Consider the following 17,588-nt stretch of genomic DNA (forward strand, 5'->3'; position numbering starts at 1 on the left):
TTAGTCTTTCCCCTGAAGCTTTGGATGTAATAGATCTAATGAGGCCTGAATGTGTATGTTTAAAAATGTTTTCTTGAAACTGGGCACAGTGGCATGTTCCGTTAGTCCCAGCTTGAACCTAAGAGTTTGAGTCCAGCTCGAGCAACATAGTGAGACTCTTATCTCTAACCACAAAAACAGCAAACAAACAAACAAGAAAAACCTTCAGGTTTGGATACACTCCTGTTTAAGAACCCGAGAATAGATAAGTGTAACATATACATTCTGTATCTCAAAAAAAATGTAAAACATCTCTAGAAGAGTTGGCATTTGCTAGTTGCTACTTTCTTCAGAGTTCTCCTTTTCAGTAAGATCAGCCTGACTTACCTGTCTTTCTCTGCCTGTGACTGGGAAGTGAAAGGGAATATTATTGGCAGTATCTCTCAGCTTACAGAATAACACCATTTTTTCCCACCATTAGTCATTCCCTGCTATTCAGAGAGTTTTTAAAAATTTGCTTATGGGTAATCTTTCAATAAGTAGAAGCTGACTCTTTAGTGATTTCATGTCCCTTTGTCACCATACAAGTGATTATGTGTCAACAAATGTTCATTACAAGTTGGGTTTTCTCAAATAATAGCCAATCCTAATTTTTTTTTTTTAGTTGAAGTTGTATTATGAACTATCTCAGTATGTCTGTTAAGTTTATAGATCTTTAGCATAACCAGGATGTCAGCTTTGCACCCTGAAATCCATGAAGTTGATATAAATTTGATATAAATAAAAATTCTTTTGATTAAGAGAATTTCCATAGAAATTATTTTAATAATTTAGTGTTGGCAGTCATATAAGCTATCGATTTGGCTAACAATCTGGGAAAATTATATACACATAGATTGTAAATGAATACATGTTGGAAAAATTCTTGAAGTGGGTATTATGATTCTTAATAGTAATTTTTATTATATATGAGGGCCTGATTTTTTTTGGTAAAACATATGATACTAGAGAAAGAAAATATTTTACATGCAAATACTTGGATTATACACAACCATTTAGTTACACATTCATAGCAAATATAAAAATAAAAGGGCTATATTCTAAATGTGCACAGATTTGTTTGCCTCTATAAATTGAGCCAATATGTAAAATTTAAAAGACTTATGCAGAAATCTGGACTTCAGACTTGTCTTAAAAAATAAACTATGGTGTCCCCTGAGTTTCTGTCACTGTTGGCCTGCTGTGCGGTGGATGCTCCTTTATAAAAGGCGTATATGCTCCAGCTTGCTGCTGTGCAGAGGATGCTCCTTTATAAAAGGCGTATATGCTCCAGCTGCTGCTGCGCCACGTCAGTACTTTCCTTACTCAGATCACCTTCCTTTGTCCTTGTAAGTATTTGAGTTTACAACTCTTATGTTGTAGTATATTTTGATAAAGATTTCAAGGCTTTTAAGTCAATGTGCATTTGTTTACAATATACAGTCTATAGATCATATAAATCCCTCAGTTATGGGGTTGAATTTTAGAATTTAGTTTAAATCTCTTTTTCTTTATCTATACCACAAATAATCATCTTCCCATATGAATGCCTAGAAGTTTCTTTTAGGTTATTCCTGGTTATAGTTGGATAGTTATGAAAATTGCAGACGTTATATCTTTCTCCTTAGCAGTCTTCCTTAAAAATGCAAGTGACTTATTGACTTTCATTATGCTAGAAATAAGCCATATGGATCAGGATGAGAACTTTTATGATAAGCCATTATATTTGTATTTGCTTTATATTTAGCCTAAAATAAAAAATAACTTTAAATAGCCATTTAAATGGAAACCAGTAAAAATGGATTTAAAAAGTAGAGTTGCATTAGGGTCCCAGCATTACCATTACAATTGAAAATAGAATTTCTTACTGAGCTTTGGTTTTTTAAAATATTTATTTTTAAGTTTTTTAACCTCTCTCTCTCTTACACAGAACATACTGAGCTTTGTAACAGTTAACATGAAAATCTGTTCTCTTGTATTAAAAGAAACCCATGGACTATTTAATAATATGGAAAATATGTACATTAGAAGCCAATCACTCTTAATTCAGAGCTCATTTCCTTAGTGACCCATTTGGAGCAGGAGTGCCTGACATTGGCATCTGGGATCCTGATATCATTGATAGAAGCAAATCAAGCAAGTTTGTACCACCCAGAGGAAACCTCCAGCTGTATTGGGAAGCTCTGGAAACTGTATCTCTGAGACTCTTAATTCCTTAAATGGTAATATTTGCCACAAAATGTATTGTCAAATGGGTATTAGGTAAAGTTCAAGAGATTTCTTGATTATTGGATATAAAATACACTTTTGTAATACTTCTCATATGCAGATTATCATGGAGTCTTTCTCTTGGGTTACAATAAGCAAATATTCTTTGGAATATAGTTTAAGAAAGACTGCTCTAGAGATAACAATTTAGATCTTAATTTATGTAAAAATCTTAAAGTATTTGCTACTATGTTTTAGGTTTTCGGGGCTATAGAGATAAAAGATATAGGCCTTACCCTCAAGAAAATCTTGGTTTCAGTGGGAAACAATGAAGTGATTACAATATACCATGCTAAGTGCTGTGATCAAAGCAAGGATTCTTGGGACTGGTATGTTTGAAGGGAGTTTTGGTGATGACCACAGTTAATGCGGGGAGGCAGAAGAGGGGTGCTTGCAAGGCAAAGAGCAGTGCTTCAGAAAGCACAGAGTGAGAAGGAAGGGACTGGTTTTCATTTCCTTCCTTTCTATATTGTATGTTGAAGTTCAAACATCTTAGAGATTTTTAGTTCACTTGAGAAATTTCTAATTTTTTGAAATTTTTTTTCCTGTTTTATAGGATGGAAACACACCTCTTTTATTTGCTTTAATTTGCAAGAGACTGCAAATGGTAGAATTTTTAGGGAAAAAACAAGCAAATATACATGCTGTTGATAGGCTGAGACAGTACAGTCGTTCTTGTTTAAAATAAAAACGAGTGTTCTAGAGTGGAGTCATTCAAGTCAGAAATATTAATAAGATTAACATAATTATTGGCATATAGTGAAAAATATCAACACAAATTGGGTAGAAAAGCAAATATTTGGACTAAGCAACGTAAAGAACATATAGTAGGATTCATTTTCTCTTACAGAGTTTTTGTTATTTGTAATCTGATGTTTTTGGTCTTGTAATCTTATATTAGCTAAAGGTTTTTGTATTATTAATATTTGAAGTGTGGACTTTTAGTTTGACTAGTATTGCCATTATTGTTATTATTTATTGTTTTCAGGCTGTAGATAGCTCTTATCTGACTCCTAGCTGATATGAATTACAATATATCAGACTAGGAAAGCAATGGGGAAATCTTCATTTAAATCTTTGCCTACTTTAGATGAATGACCTCAGCACAGTTTTTTGGCCATCAAGGGACTATAAGTTAGCAACTTGTATTATGTCATACCCCAGTGGAACAAGAGACTTCCTTGTCATCCCTTTTAGCTTTGGTGATAATTTACAAAGATGAACACTTGAGCAGCCAAGATGCTTATAGACACAAGCTAGCATATGTAAATGGTTATTATGTCTACATTGACAGGCAGGATATTAAATTGATAGAGTGTATCAAACTAGCTGTTTAGTAATGACTTTATTAAAGTTCTTGAATGGAGTTATTTCTTTGTTATTTTAGAGCAGCCGTCATGCTTCCTGTACATTATGGCTCATCAGATATTGTCAATATTTTTCTGCAGCAAAATATTAATGTCTTTACTCAAGTTATGTATTGTGAGATGCAGAAGATTGTGCTATTTATCATGGTTTGACAAGGTAAGTGTTTGTATTAAAAGGCCAGTTAATACTAAATTGATGTTTAAAATAATTGCAACCATTGAATCTTATAGATTAAGTGAGAGTTCATAGTTTGGTTCAGATAGTTTGAAATAGCAAGAGTTAGTCCACTTTTTAGCTAGAAGTCAAGCAGAAGGCTAGATTAGTTAGAAGTAGAATGCAAGACCCTTTCAGGACTTTTAAGACCTTTATGCCTAGGGATCTCAATGTGGTTCATTTTATTCTAAGTATAATTGCCATGCATCAGATAAAAATAGAGCCACATCTTTGACTTCTTTTTTCTTCATTTCTTTCTCTTCTTTTTTTTTTTTTTTTTTTGAGGCAGGGTCTCACTATGTTGCCAAGGCTGGTCTTGAACTCCCGAGCATAAGTAATCCTCCTGCCTTGGCCTCTCAAAGTGTTAGCTACCATGCCTGGCCTGACTTTTCTAATGAGTTATTGGGTCTTCAGATGTTCAATTTAGCAGAAAATCTTGTATTGTCCCCTGGGGCTATCTCCCGTGTCTTCCTTCTTTGAATTTTCCAAGAAGCTAAGGTGTTTTCTAAGTCCAAGGAAGGCAGTCTTTCTTTACAAGTCAGAAGGGGGAAAATAGGCCATTTTAATTATTCTGTTGTTTTCATGGATTCACTTGCTGTATTGTTGCCATTGTAACTGGTCCTGCAATCTGATAATGATTGACCTTTGCCACCAGGATGCATTCACTGATTCAGACCCCTCAGTTTTCATGGTGATTCATGCATAGTGTTCAAAGCTACGGTGTTTATTAATTTATGTACTTATGCTCAGCCATTTTTCTCAGCACCCTGCTCTGGGATCTGGGTCTCCTAGCTTTACCCACACAAATAGTGAGCAAATTGATGCTTCCCCTACACTAAAAACATTATTTGGAGCCCACATCTTAGCTAGACTTAGCCTAGGCCTTCATGGTAAGTTATCCTTTGAGACACTGTTGGTCTTTTCTCTAGTTGAGATTGTTCCCACCAGTTAGAGATGTTCAAATAATGTTGCAGGAAGAGATTAGCATTCCCTTTCCCTTTTGCTATCAGATTTGTATCTTGAGGCTTTTTTATATCCTGTGCAGCAGCTTTGGTTAGATAGCAGAAGGTTCCATGTTATCTTTCCACAGAGCAATGGGAACCAACTTGCAGTTGGCCCCTCAAGTAATCCATTTCTATAGTAATAAAAAACTCCCAGGCTATTTGCATATCTACCTCAAGTTTCAAATATATTTTAAAGTTCCACTTCACAGGAAGCCATTGGATAAAATTCTCTGAATCTCAAGTAGGTGAGTTGGATTGAACAGAGCTAAGCTTCATCTATGACTCATGAGTATCCATGTATAAAACAGGGTTTTTTGCTTGTTTCAGCAGCATATACTTTAAAATTGGATTAATAGGGAGCAGATAAGCATAAGCATGGCTGCTGCCTAAGGATGACTCACAAATTCATACAGCATTCCATATTTTGCATTGCCCCTGGAAAGTCATTTGACTATTTCTTGATCAGCTCCAAGGAAGCAGTGTGAGTCAAACCAAAACAGGAGATACCCAGTATTAAAATTGTGATTATCACTGTAAAACTATTGATGTATGGTGATGTATGAAATGAGAACAGAGCTGAGTAACATATGGGATGTTACATGCAAATATGTTGTTAGTACATGTCTTGGAAATGGGAAAATGTCAACTTGCATTTCCCTCATAAACCTTAAAAACAATAAAAGCAGGGTTGTCTTCTTGTGTGTTAGTTGGAGAGGACCATGGAGATCCAGCATCCTGGCACAGATGTGCTGGCTCAGAGTTTGAGGAGGTGGAGAAGGAGTGGTGGTTGTCCAAGCCAGGTTTTGACATCTGTTAATTTTCTGCTCTTGGTGTGATTGATGAGCTCAGTAATAGGGGACAATTATATTATCTAGAGATATTTATATATAAATTTAGTTATAATTATGAATTAGCTAAAATGCCCTGAATTACAAGCCACAATAAATACAGCTAATAAACAAAATTAGCACTTAATAACATTTTATGAAAACTGCAACATTTGAATATTAGAACGTATGGAAAAACACACATCAAGCTTCATTTGGGACTCCAAAATAGCTTCAGCCATAAAGTTCAAGAATAAGTTATTCCATTGCTCTACTATTTCTCTGAACATTGAAGCATGGAATCTCATGACATCTTCCTAACAACCTAGTGAAGTAAGGTAGCAAAATTGTTATTTTTTAGAAGAAACCATGGAGCCTAAGAGAAGCAGCTTGTCTGAACACAAATACCTATTGGTTACAGAGCAAGGACTTGTTCTGAGTGCAGGACACTTTGCATGATGTCCAGCTAACTATAGTTAATTTACTGAGCTGCGATCCCTTCATTTATGAGTACTTCACTTTTTTTTCTTTAATTAAAAGGTTAATAAACTTGTAAAGCTTAAAATTTTGAAATGTACGGGACAGAAATTAAATTCTGGTATTAGTGCTGATATTGCCTGAAATGGCTTAAGAATTTAATATATTTGGTAAATATTTTTTATTTTAGTATTAAAATAGCAATTTTCATTATTACTTTTTTATACATAGAATTTGACACCAAATTTTGGAACATAAAAAGAAGATACTTCAAGACAAGTAAGATTTCTTATAGTAAATTTCTCATTTATCTTGTTGGTACTACTCTTGATAAAAAAGAAAGTAAGATGTAAGATTAAGGTAATTTTAATGGAAAATGACCAGTTTTAAAATATGTATAAATTGCAAATATATATATGTATATACATATATGTAAATTAATTTTCAAAATTTAACTTTAGTTTAGAATTCAGAGTTATTTAAGAAGGTAGTTGTATCTAATTTATAATCTAAAACAGTATTGTTTGAAAAAAAATCATTTACTTAATTACAATCCCAAAAACACTGTATAATATTTTTTGCATAGATAAGAAAAAAGATCGTTAAGGAAGTATGTTGTATGTTTTCTCTGTAGTCACATTATAGCAAATTGAAGTTGTTATACATAGGGATCTTCTATTTCATTTTTATAATAAATTGTATTTAGTAAATAAATAATTATAGTTGACCCATGAATAATTTGGGAGTTAGGGACTCTAATCTCTGTGCAGTTGAAAATCTGAGTATAACTTTTAATTTCCCCATCTTAGCTGCTAGTAACCCACCATTGACTGGAAACTTTCCTGATAACATAAACAGTCCATTAAAACCTATTTTATTTGTGCTGCATTATTGTATACTGTGTTCTTACAACAAAGTAAGGTAGAGAAATGAAGCTGTTAGAAAGAAACTCATCAGAAAAAATATACTGACTTTTCATAAGACATAAGTGGATCCTCACAAAGGTCTTCATCTGTCTGTGGATTTCAGAGGCAGAATAAAATCTGCATATAAGTAAACCCCTGCAGTTCGAACCCTTGCTGTTCAAGGGTTAACTGTATTACATATTAATTTTTGTCACTAAGAAAGTAACTATCTTTACAACTGGGAACTCAACAGTCCCTTTCTTGTACCATAAGTAAATAGCAATAAGAACTGTACAATTGAACCAGCGTGCACCCATACAAATTGGAGATTATGTTTTGGAGATACCTACCGGGTGCAGAAGACAGAAAAACATTTCCTTTGTGAGAAGTACAAGTTATGTTACATATTCTTACACAAGCAGAATGGTTTTATCTGTCATTGTTTACACACACGCACATACACATATGCACATGCACATATACACACACATACATGTGCTCTTGCACGTGCATATGTACACACTAATAAGTTAAAATCCCTGCTGATTCTTTATGACCAAATCCACTATTTGCAGGGAGCAGCGGATAACACATCCTACACTTTGGATGCAGTTCTTTTGATTTTTTGACTTGTTCTGTGATTAACTGCCTTTAATGGGTGAACCATGTTTCTAGTTTTATAAGAAATAAAAAGATTAGAAGCAAGTAAAGGGAACTCTATGATCAGTAGTAGACTTGTACTTTACTCGGTAGTCACGTTTTTCTCCAGGTATACAAGTTACTTAAATAATTAATTTATTATGATTATTATAAGAAATGGGGTCTCTCTATGTTGTGAATACAGTGTTTATTCAGTGGTCCAATTATGGCTTACTGTAGCCTTGAACTTCTGGGCTTAATCAGTCCTGCTACCTCATCCTCCTGAGTAGCTGGGACCATAGTCATGTGTGGTTACATCCAGCTGGATACACAATTATTTATTGATGGATTAGTTTGTTTATCTGTTTATTTTTGAGACGGTGTCTCCCTGCGTTGCTAGCACTTGAGTGTAGTGGTGCAGTCTTGGCTCCCTGCAACTTCTGCTTCATGGCCTTATGTGATCCTTTCACCTCAGCCTCCCAAGTAGCTGGGACTACAGGCATACACCACCATGCTTAGCTATTATTTTTTGTAAGGTATGTATGTATGTATTTTTTGTTTTAGATGAGGTCTCACTATATTGCCCAGGCTGGTCTGGAACTTCTGAGCTCAAATAATCCTTCTGCATCAATGGCTTTATGCAATTAGATACAGAAATACAAGAATCCCCAAGTCAAATATCAAGGAGAAGAAAGAAAATAAAAGAAAAACAGATTAGGGAAAGTTATTCTGTGAAATAACCATCTGATGACAGTCACATATATCAATTTAGTAAAAATCTTACATGATGCATTTGTGTCAGAGTTTCCAAGACCACCCCCAGGTTTGGCAATTCACTAGAAGGTCTCACAGGACTTACAAAATAATCATACTGAGATCTTTAATTTATTACACTGAAAGGGTACAGGCAAAATTCGAGGGAAAAGGTGCATGTGGTCAAGTCTGCAGGAAACCGGGCACAAGTTTCGAGGAGTTCTATCCTGTGGAGTTCCTGGAATCTGCTTAATTCTCCCAGGCTTACATTTTGGCAACTCAGTTGCAGTTATGTCTACCAGCACCAGAATCTCATTAGAGACTCAGGACCTAAGTGTTTTAAATGGAGGTTCATCTCCCTCACATGTACCCGAATTCCAGACTCCCAGAAGGAAAGCATCTGTTCAGCATAACCACGTTGTTTCTCTAAACACTTTAGACACAGTTAGCCATTCTTCTCAGGGAATGGTGGGAAAACTCTCAATTTCAATTTCCTAAACATCCACCAAGGGGCCAGCCTTGCATGGAGGCCCTTCTAAGGATGTCAGTCTTTTGCCTGCTATATGAAATCTTTTCTGCACAGAAGTTTTAGCCCCAACTTAATTTTTGGTGTTGTTTTAAAATTTTATTTTAACAGCAAATAATCTAAGATAAGGTCACTTGGTACTAGTTTCTGTCGTATGATCCATCCTTAGTTGCAATGCTGGTTACTTTTTTGAGTTTTGGTGACTAACAGGTATTTGTTTGTAAGTTACCATAGCAGTATTAGGTAATTACAGTCTGTCCTCCTTATCTCATTAGCCTTTCAGTAAAATTGTTAAATTAAATAATCTAATAATTTCTGATTTAAAATTAGAATAAAAATGGTCTTTTATTTTTACTACATGAATAATTTAGTTTTCATCTTGTGCTAACTCCCTGTTTAGAATTGTGAAATAAGATAAAATAATCATTTTATCAATATTTTCTTGCCTGAGCATGCAATTAAATTTATTTGTTTTACATATTTTATATACTTCAATTTGAGAAATAATGTCTACATGCTATTACTTTGGTCTTTAATGATCTCCAATTTTGGAGGTCACCATGTCTTGCTTAAATATGTCATAATAGGTTCAGTGAATATCTTTTATTTTTCATTTTCGTTTTTGTTCTGGAAATCCTGGGATGCATAGACAATGAGTATCTTTTTTAGATCAATAGCTTTATTTCTTAGAGCAGTTTTAGGTTCACAATTGAGAGGAAGGTACAGAGATTTGTCATTATTTTCCATGCCTCCCACACATGCATGGCCCTTCCCATTATTAGTATTTTCCACCAAAGTGGTATATTTCTTACAACTGATGAACCTACATTGACACATTAAAATCATTCAAAGTTCATAGTTGACATAGGCTTCATTCTTAATACTGTACATTCTGTGAATCTGGACCAATGTATAATGACATGTATCTATTATTTTAATATGATACAACAGTTTCACTGCCCTAAAAATTCTCAATACTATGTTCATCTCTCCCTTTCTTCCTGGCAACTCCAACCACTGATCTTTTCTATCTTCATAGTTTTACTTTTTTCAGAAGAGTCATATAGTTGAAATAATACAGTGGATATATTTTTCACTAGTTAAACAGTTAAAGTTCTATGGTAATTGAACGTAGTCATTTAAGATGTACTTTGTCCTTTTGTTTTTCTTCCTTTTTTAATTATAAGATCTGGTGACATGTGCTTTACATATTTAGAAAACATGATTTGTTTAGATATTTGCCACATAACGGAAAGGGTTGAGGAGAATGACACCATGCATTAACCACACAGCACACACTGGAGCATCTTGGTTTATGGAGTGGGTTCAGATAGACTCTCTGTTCCTTGGAAGGGAACAAGTTCAAGCGGTTGTACTTTATAAAACTGGAATCGCAAAGTCTTCCATACGTACTTTCAGTTGGAAATAAGACCAGGCAGTGAATGCTATAGGTAAATACCCACACTCCTCACTGATCCTCTTCCTTTGAGGGGTGAGTTTGAAAACACTCTGTGTTATGATGACATGACTCACCTATAACTAGATTCTCTATCATGAGGGAGGGCAAGGAAATCACACAATTTTGCTTTATATGGGTTTAAAAAAAGAATTTTTTTCTCCTACTAGGGAGAGGGGAAAGCATTGGCACATTCTAGCAGCAAGAGGGCATTGATAGTTTTCTTTCTATACATTTTTCACATGAGATAGTGCTGCCTGGCAGCCTGCCACACCTCCCGTGTTTCTTAAGCTTCTCTCTGAATATAAGGTGTGATTCGGAGTGGATAAGTTCTTAAGTGAGTGATCTTTCCAGTGGTTCTTTCTGTGGGAGGTAAAATAACAGGTGAATTTGGGCCTTGTTATATGTAGAGCTGAGCATATAGCTGCAACTAAGTAAACCACCCAGCACCTTCCCCAGAAGAGTATTAGCCAGAGTAACACATTGATCTCTCTTGAGCTCTTCAGTCATTTTATCCTAACCTGAACAGTTTTAACTGCAGAGCTAGGGAGGCTGTATTGTATTCAACAAAGTAAGTGCAGTAGTCCCCCCTTAAATGCAAGAGATACATTTCAAGACTCCCAGTAAATGCCTGAAACCACAAAGAGTACTGAATCACATACCAATTTTTTCTACACATATATATCTATGATAGCATTTAATTTATAAATTAGGTGCAGTAAGAAATTAACAACAATAACTCATCATAAAATACATTGTTATGGTTCTCACCCTTTTTCCTGTGATGATGTGAAGTGGTACAATGCCTGTGTAATGAGATGAAATGAGGTGAATGAGGTAGGCATTGTAATGCAGTGTTAGGCCACTATGCACCCCTGAATCTAAGTCAGAGAAAACGTCATGAGCTGTGAGTGACCCTGGATCTTCAGGCTTTAATGATGTTGATGGCTGACAGCAGAAGGAGACTGTGTTGATGGCTAATGGGTGAACAGCACATGCAGTGTGAATGTACCGAACAAACGGGTAATTCACATCCTGGTCTGCGTGGAGGGGCTCAGGGTTTCATCGTACTTCTCAGAATGACACACTAAAACTTATGACATGTTTATTTCTGAAGTTTTCCATGTGATATTTTGGGAATACAGTTGACTATTAGCTGTAACCACAAAAATAAAAACTACGAATGTAAAATCTGTTTGGACATTGACTCATTTCTTGGTGTACAGTTCTTAAAATCATTAGAAATTCCAAACTGATGTCATTTTGTATGCTAATGGTTGATGGCTGGAAGCCCCTATGTAGATTCAGGATGGCAACTGGTCATTATCGTGAAGATGTTGACTAGAGGGTTGAGATCTCGCCTCACTCTGCAGACTCTGGGGCGAAGAGAAAGCCTGAAGGTTTTCAGTCACCAACGGCCAGTGATTTAATCAGTGGTGCATATGTAATAAAGCTTTCATAAAGACCCAAAGGGACTGGGCTTGGAGAGCTTCCAGTTCACTGAATACATTGAGGTTCCCGGAGGATGGTGTGTCCTGGGAGGGCATGTAATCTTTGTCCCACTTCCCCCACACTTTGCACCATGCAACTCTTCATCTGTACCTTTTGTAATGTCATTCATAGCAAACTAGTAAATGATTTCCTTGAGTACTTTGAGCCATTCCAGCAATTCAGTTTAACACAAATTGAAGCCAATTGGTCAGAAGTTCTGGAGTTTCAGACTTAGGACTGATGTAGGGAGGAAGTCTCATGAGACTGAGCCCTTTACTTGTGGAATCTGATGCTACCTGCAGATAGAGTAAGAGAACTGAATTAGAGGACACCCAGCTTGCGTCATCTGCAGAAATGATTGCTTGCTTGTTGGTGGGGAAAAACCCTCCCTGTGTTTGATCACAGAAGCCTTCTTTGTTGATGATTGTTTCTGTGGTGTGAGAGCAGAGAAAAACGTGGCAAGTATGTCTTTTCCACACATTGTGGATAAGGGAACTACTGTATACTCTGTTTTAACTGCCCCTCATATTTTGGTTCAGAAATCATGCTCTTTCACACTGGTCACTCATCACACCTGTTCTGCTAACAATACCATTTTTAGTCAATCTCATATGGTTTGTGATTGTATACTTACAACTCATAAGATGACTTGTATACTGCAGTTCACTTGTAGAAATCAAATTTTGATAAATTTATAAGGGAAGTAAGAGTTCTTACTGCACTAATCACATACCAGTAGGTATAATTTATATTAATTCTAATAAGGTCTCAGGTATGCTCCCAAAGGAATGCTTTGTAACATAGCATCAGTCCTATACTTTAAAGAAAAATGGTCTAAAGCATGCACACAAGTGTGCATAATTTTTTTTATGAAGGTAGAGTCTTGCTTTGTTTTCCAAACTGGTCTCAAACTTCTGGGTTTCTCAAGTGATCCTCCTGCCTCAGTCTCCCAAGTAGTTGAGATTACAGGCAGGCATGACTATGCCTTCTTATGTTTTTAATATCCTATATATTTGTTACTGATTTACAATGCATATTGTCTTTTCCTTTAATAGATCCTGGGAGTTCTGATGAATCTGCAGTCAGGTAGGATTTTACAGATTTAAAAAATTGTATTAACTAAGGAAATATAGATGGAAGAAATTAATATCTGTTGAGTGTTGTATTCTGGGCTAACCACCCTATTATGTGCTATGCATTTATCTCATAACGCCGTCACAACATCTGTGTTCTTATAACCTACTGTTTATTAAATAGGCAACTGTGGTTTAGAGAGGTTGATTAACTGGCTCATGACCCCACAGTTAACAAAGTAGCTGACTCACAGTTAAACCATCAGCCTGCCGGGCTTCCAAATCTTCCTTTTGCTCCTCAGCATAGATGGATAAAGATCTGTGCAGCAATTGGATCAAGATATATGTTAGAATCAGATTAATGAATACAGTCAAATCTAGCTATATGTTAACTCATTTAAGGTTATTGTTAGAAATGAGGTTGGTCTAACAGTTTGTCCTAATAAATATGACAATTTCAGTGGTAACCAATATCTTATCTTTACCATCACAGGCTTTAGGGCAGTGTAAAGGTTTGGCCATAGGATTGTAAATTTTACAAAACTAAGATTAGACAAGTCTTAGAAATACTTGACTTCCCAGGTTGGTTTTCCCTTTAGGCTGGTATTTCTGCTTCCACAATACTTTTCTTTAGTCTTTTTTTCTTCTTCCATGACATTTCCATAACCTTCTCTTGATGTTTTAAAGTGTTCTTCTCTGCTTTTGGTGTTTCTTTTGTTCTACTATTTTTCCAAATTCTGCTGGCTATGTATCCCCAATTCTCCTGTAGACAACCAAAAGCATGCAGAATTTCAGAATTTTAAGGAATCATAGGACTAATTAAAATAACTTCTAGTACTTCAACATGTGTTAAACATTCTGGTCAAGTGTCTTTCTAGCTAGAGAACCTGAGACTCAAACAGATTAGGATAGTTTTCTTTCTGGACATAGGAAGTGGCAGAAATGAGATTTAAACTCATTTTAAAGCCCAGTACTCACCCTTCTTTTTTTTATTTTTTGGCTTTTTTTTTTTTTTTTTTGTGGTGGTTGTTGTTGAGAGAGTCTTGCTCTCTCAGCCAGGCTTGAGTGCAGTGGTGCTGTCTAGGCTCACTGCAACCTCTGCTGCCTGAGTTCTAGCGATTCTCCTGCCTCAGCCTCCCAAATAGAGATCCAGATCATCCTGGCAAAAATGGTGAAAATCAGTCTACTAAAACTACAAAACAAATTAGCGGGGCATGGTGGCAGGCACCTGTAGTCCCAGCTACTCGGGAGGCTGAGGCAGGAGAATTGCTTGAACTTGGGAGGTGGAGGTTGCAGTGAGCCAGGATCATGCCATTGCACTCTAGCCTGGTGACAGAGTGAGACTCTGTCTCAGATAATGATGATGATGATGATTATGATACAAAGGGAAGTGAGTCTGGTGCACCCAGTGGATAGAATGAGAATGAAATTAACTGTTAAACCCAATGGCAGTGGCTAAGAATGGAATGAGCAGGGGAAGGCCAAGTTTGAAGAGAAACAATATCTTATTGGATAGGAATATGAAATCTTCAGTAAGAGATCAGAATATTGGAGTTTATGACAAGTTTAATAAAGATAAATTACAAATGAAGAACACAAGATCTTGGGAATTTACAAAGGCACATTAAAATAGAGGGTTCAAGGGAGCTTTAAACACGTTGCTGCTTTTTTTTGATCAATAACTGACAAATGAAGATTTTTACTGAAAGATGCTAAAACATTCGGAGACACTGGCAAGAGTCTCTACAGCAGATAGAAATGTGGTATCACATACTTCCCTTCTGACTTACGGAGGGGTCGCTTAGAGCTTCTTGAGTACTAGGGGCTGGAAATTGCTGAACAACAGATCTGTAACCAGGGCAGGTGCCTCCTCACCGCTCCTTCTTTTCATAATTCACTGATGGTCTTCCAATGTTCATGTAGGCTGGGTCAGGGGCATGATTGACTGGCCAATCAGTTGTGAAGTTCAGTTGGGAAATTGGAGGTGTGTCTATGCTGGGGGCAGTTGATGGAGACTCCAGTTAGCTTGTTATTAAGGAGCAGGGATGTAGAGAGCCACTCCTGGTCATGTGAGGCCATCCTTTCAGGAATCTGTACTTTCATAGATTGAAGATTTGAAGATTGGAGACTGCCATAGAGCCCTGCACAAGTGGAATCTGGAAGCCTATAGGAAGAAAGATATTTAGATAGTACTTAGGGAAATAGAAGTACAACTACCAGAACTCTGTTTTTCCAGCAGTCTCTCTTCTTGGATATCTGAGTGCCTATGAAGTTTTTTTTTTTTTTTTGAGAGGGAGTCTCGCTCCATCACCCAGGCTGGAGTGCAGTGGCATGATAGCTCACCACAACCTCTGCCTACAGGGTTCAAGCATAATAGCCTCCCTAGTAGCTGAAATTACAGGTGTTTGCCACCATGCCTGGCTAATGTTTGCATTTTTAGTGGAGACAGGGTTTCACCATGTTGGCCAGGCTGGTCTTGAGCTCCTGAACTCAAGTGATCTGCTCCCCTTGGCCTCCCAAAGAGCTGGGATTTTAGGCATGAGCCACCGCACCCGACCCTACCTGTGAAGGATTTAAGGGCTTCCTAGTTAATGTGGACCTGCAAAAGGTAGGATGTACCGAGTGAGTGTAAGTGAGTTTTTATCACTGTTAGTATGTTGATCTTTCTGGGAAGAGTGTTCTCAAAGAGAACATACTCCTCTGTTATTAGACTTTTGTGCACTTAGCATTCATGTTTCAAATATTGCAGGTGATTCCCTCTACTGTTTTGGGAAAAAGGAAAGCAATAGGAACTTCTTAAGTGGTTTCTATGCTGAGGAATCAAGACTGCCAATTTGAAGTGACAGATTAGTCTTTTAACCAGAGATAGATAATGGACAAGAAATAGTGTATCTTTCCAGCTTGTTTTAGGTCATCAGGTTTCTTCCAGTTTAGGTAACAAAAGTTATGTCATTTTTTAGTTTAATTTTAAGTACAACTTCAGGATAGATAATATGTCAGGGTAAATTATCATCAGGCTCTGGTATATATTGGCTATCACTATTTGTTATGGAGCTCAAGGTCACTTTTAATTGAATATTGTATATATTTAGACAGGTAGAGGTACAAAAATAGGTAACCAAAATCCATTTTTAGAACAGAGGCCATATTTTAATTATATCAAGAAACATTATTTAATGTACAGATAGCTGACCTTTCCCCAGACTGTGTTTTTGTTTTTTGGAGAGAGAAGCTGAATATGAACTGGCAGTTAAACAATTTGTGAAGAAATCAACTTGCTCATTTTCATTGTATGTTTTTGCTGTAAAGCATTTTCCATGAACTGTGTGTTGATTCATACCCTAAGCCAGATGACGACTTGACAGTTACCACCAAGGTAAAGTGGCCTCTTGTAAAATTAATGTTCTCACTCAGTCAAATTTTGCATATTATTCACTTTTAAAATTTAGCAGTGGTTTAGCTATCTTTTTTTCTGTTGGTAATACAAAGTTGGTCAGAGAAAAGCATAGACATGGCTAGTTGATTAAAAAAAAATTGTTTAAACTTGTTAACTAACAAAGGATTGATTAAGTACTGTGATGAGGTGGGGACTGATAGAAAATGAACTGGAAAATACATAGTGACATGAAAATCACATTAGAAAATGCTTTCCCCAATAAAGGAAATACAAAATTTGGTTAAGGTTTATTTGGATAAATATTAATGTTGGCTTTTAAATCATACTAGTGTTACTTTCATAATGTTTATGCCTGTATAAATCTTCAGTGAATCAAATTACTTGTAGTTATCCTGGAATCTCCCTGGTACTTTTTATTGGCAAAACTCTACAGCACACAGCAATATAGCTTTTTTTGGACACTTATTATTTTGGTACCATATAGTTTTTAGGAGAGGTTTTTTTTTTCTACTTCTATTATTACTTCTGTAGTGAGACTAAAATAATATTGAAATTTGTAGAAAACTAGCTGAGTATGGTGGTGTACCCCTGTAGTCCCAGCTACTTGGGGCTTTTGAGGCAGGAGGATTGCTTGAGCCCAGGAGTTTGAGAACAGCCAGGGCAATATAACCAGATTGTATCTGCTTTAAAAATATAAATAGTAGAAATGTAAAAATTTAAATTTATGTTACCAAACTTTGTATTACAAATTGATTTTTGTGTGTTTTATAAGTTGTCCATAAAGGGTATATGTAAAACACTTCATCTAATGAATAACATGTATTTTGCTGCAAATAACCAGTTATATAAGTGGACTCAATACCAATATGGTAAGACTTTAACACCATAATTTTGTAATTGTAGTTTATTTAAAATATCCACTCAAAGTCTTTATATTACATTCAGAAATTTAAAATTTCAGAATTTTTATATTTAGTTGTTTAAATAATCACTTAAAGTTGCTGCACACTACGAGCTACTGGAGGTCATAGACATATTTGTGTGTATCCTGGAGTACCTGGAATGCAGTCTTCCATGTAAGAAGCATGTAATTGTTGCTTTTTCGAGATAGAGTTTCACTCTGTTACCCAGGCTGGAGTGCAATGGTGGGATCTTCGTTCACTGCAGTCTCCT

At 36.0% G+C, this 17,588-nt stretch overlaps 1 long non-coding RNA gene and 1 pseudogene across 2 annotated transcripts in view; both read left to right on the forward strand.

The window, feature by feature from the left end:
• LOC135275896 (uncharacterized) overlaps window positions 1-17,588 on the forward strand; it is a 45,936-nt gene that overhangs the window by 7,874 nt on the left and 20,474 nt on the right. For both annotated transcript variants that reach the window (XR_010343483.1, XR_010343484.1), the window contains exon 2: window positions 13,001-13,031. This is a non-coding gene — a long non-coding RNA (uncharacterized LOC135275896). The remainder of the gene's footprint in view (window positions 1-13,000; window positions 13,032-17,588) is intronic.
• Window positions 5,186-5,298, forward strand: LOC135275953 (U6 spliceosomal RNA; annotated as a pseudogene).

Source organism: Aotus nancymaae, unplaced genomic scaffold, assembly GCF_030222135.1.
Source record: "Aotus nancymaae isolate 86718 unplaced genomic scaffold, 86718_ANA_hifiasm-v0.15.2.pri h1tg000019l, whole genome shotgun sequence".
NCBI classification, from domain to species: domain Eukaryota; kingdom Metazoa; phylum Chordata; class Mammalia; order Primates; family Aotidae; genus Aotus; species Aotus nancymaae.